This window comes from Palaemon carinicauda, chromosome 35 (genome assembly GCF_036898095.1).
Source record: "Palaemon carinicauda isolate YSFRI2023 chromosome 35, ASM3689809v2, whole genome shotgun sequence".
In the NCBI taxonomy this organism is placed as follows: Eukaryota; Metazoa; Arthropoda; class Malacostraca; order Decapoda; family Palaemonidae; genus Palaemon; species Palaemon carinicauda.
In genome coordinates, this window is record NC_090759.1 from 45,864,066 (window position 1) to 45,866,973 (window position 2,908).

Genomic DNA, 2,908 nt, shown 5'->3' on the forward strand with positions numbered 1-2,908 from the left:
CCCATAAACTTTTATATTCAGTCCTTCGACCCTGTAGAAGCTTCGTGTCTGGATATCGTCACATTCTAGTCATAACTTCAAACGAGACCGACTCTACGTATAACAGAATAAAACGTTGCAATGTTCACAAAAGTACTGTAATTATTTTTGTTAATTGTAATATTTTTCAAAAACTTATATACGATTAAGAGAAAGTGTTTAATATAGCGTACTGTCAGGTTATTTAAATTCAAGAAGTTTCAAAATTATGAGTTATGGCCAAGGGAAAACCCAAACTTATTCCAGACTGGACGACTGGTTGGCCAATAAAGTGTCATGGTGGCGAATGTCATCAAAACCAAACAGCAATGGTAAATAAAAGATTGACAAAAGAAAGGCGGTATTCTAGCTCAGAGATCAGGGACTTAACCATGGATATAAATTCAGTTCATCTCCGTAAACTACCTGAAAAAGGAGATAAAATGCTACTTGAAATCAGTTTTTGCATAATCCAGAAATAAGAAGAAAATGTCATGGCTTGATATTCGCCATTATAATCTAATGCTATTTTTCAGGTTCCCTTTAATGAATTTCCGTTTAATCTTTAAAGCAACAACATACAGCAACCCTTTCATAGATTGATTAAACTCATAACAAATATTTATTACTTTCCTCATCGAAGGGGTTGTGTCAGCAGTCTGACTTTATCCTTAGAGGAAAACAGAAAACAAATCGTCCTTTAGGTAAGGTCTGTCATATTAGATACAGGGGATCTCTATGTTCTTGCATAAAGAATAACTAACAGTGAACAAACGAAGAACGTTCAAATTTGACCGTCATAAATTCTATTTCCTTATCTGCACATCCATCACAAAATTAACCATTCGGTGTGACAATTTCTGGTGGTTGGAGGCTCTACATTTCCCAGAGCCTCAGGTTAATGCAAAAATGTAATAAATTGTTGTTTCCCTTAAATACTGTATAAATTCATGGCAACACTAATCAATTTTTTTTTTTTGCTTTTGCGCATACCAGTAAGAATGAACACATTACGTCTCTCTCTCTCTCTCTCTCTCTCTCTCTCTCTCGAACACACTGGACTCCAACTCTTTCAAAACGTTCTCTCTCTGTGTCTGTCTTCTACTCGAACTCTCTTTCCCCCTCTCTATCTCAAAAAGTCCATTTTGAAGTGAAGGCCCCATTTTGCCTCATAGAAGTTATTTTATATCTGTGAATATTGTCAGATTCGTTTTGACAAACGGCCAGACTGGATCCCTCTCTCTCTCTCTCTCTCTCTCCCTGCATTGGAACCCTTTCGACCCGGGCCAATTCATGCGCCAGATCCCAGTGGGATGGTGCTAGAATGAGGGAACCCGAGCGAACAGAAAGAGAGGGAATGGCCACAGGGCCACCAAAGCAACACTAGTTGGAGGAGAAAAAGGAAGGTGGTGAGAATGAGGATGCAAGTGATGAGCTGGAGAAGGTGGGGATTTCATGAGGAATGGGGAATGTTCAAAGGGAATGGTAAAGTAAGGAAAGGAAAGGACCCAGAGATAACCAACAAATAGTCATTCAGTGCTGATGATGAATAGGGATTCCATGGAATGTATTGGGGAAATTCAGAGAGAGAGAGAGAGAGAGAGAGAGAGAGAGAGAGAGAGAGAGAGAGAGAGAGAGAGAGAGAGAGAGAGAGGAGAAAGAGAGAGAGAGTTATTCTAAGCCCGAATACTAGGAAATATAAGTAGATATATTAAGAAAATAAATTAAAGGACGCTTAACGCTATTTTTATTTTTTTTTATCAAACATTAATAGTCTACAAAGTCTAACGAGAACAAGACATTTATCTTGCATTTGCACAAAAAGTTAGAATACAATGAAGAAAATCCCAAGACAAACAACTACAATCGAGCTAATGCCTGCAACACGATAAGTGATATAAAGATAATCACGGCTGAGGAAAGACTCGAAAGGAGCAGCGATAAGTGAAAAGTTCGTTGAGTGTTGGGGGGGGGGGGGGGGGGGGGATGAGGGGATTGATATCATCCTAGGTGTAGGAAGAGGAATGCCGGAGGGTGGGAGCAGTCTGGTAACAGTCCCTCCATAGGGTTGGCTTGGTGGGGGAAGGGGAATATGAGAGATGACAGTATCTGGCCCAGCCACTCCGGCGTCTTTGGCATCCGAGGGATCAGAAGGAATGACTTTGGCAGATTACAGATGTCCTTCCCGTTCACCAACCCTCCCTCATCTCTCTCTCCTACCCCTCCCATTCCTCATATTATTCTCTTCTCTCCCTACCCCAATCCCAGTTTTATCCTCCCTATCCAAACTCTCTCTCTCAGAGCGATTTTAATCTCCCAATTAGATACTCATACCCAGATTTGTTAGTTGCGACAAAAAGAGGATTTTTAATGTTTCATTCAGCTACTAAGGTAGCTTTTCTGAATTTAGAAAATTTTTTGGGTTTATAAGGTTTATTTCTATAAGTAATTAATTCAAATCAATGTTTAAATTTTATGATTATCTTGTGGACAGACCGACAGAGATAAACAAAAGGAACATAGAAGGAGACAGGCTTTTCACACTTGAAGTTATACAGGAGAACTGGCAGTTACGTGACACGCTAATTAAAACATAGCCGACTACAGCACAAGAAATTGTCTGGAATGGTAACCTTTCAGATGTCATTAAAGTAGCCAGGACATTTTGCATAGTAGTATAGATCAATAAATTTGTATTTAGTGGACCTAGGTGTCCTATCAGGTCAAGCTACACTAATTCACTTTCAGGTATCAAGCACAATTAGCAAAGAAAATATTTCAAAGATAGCTAAGTGTAATCACTGTCACAAGAGATAGACAAAATACAAAACGTTTTTACAAGCCATAAGAGTTGACGACTTCGTTGAAGAGAGGTTTTTCAATCTTCTTA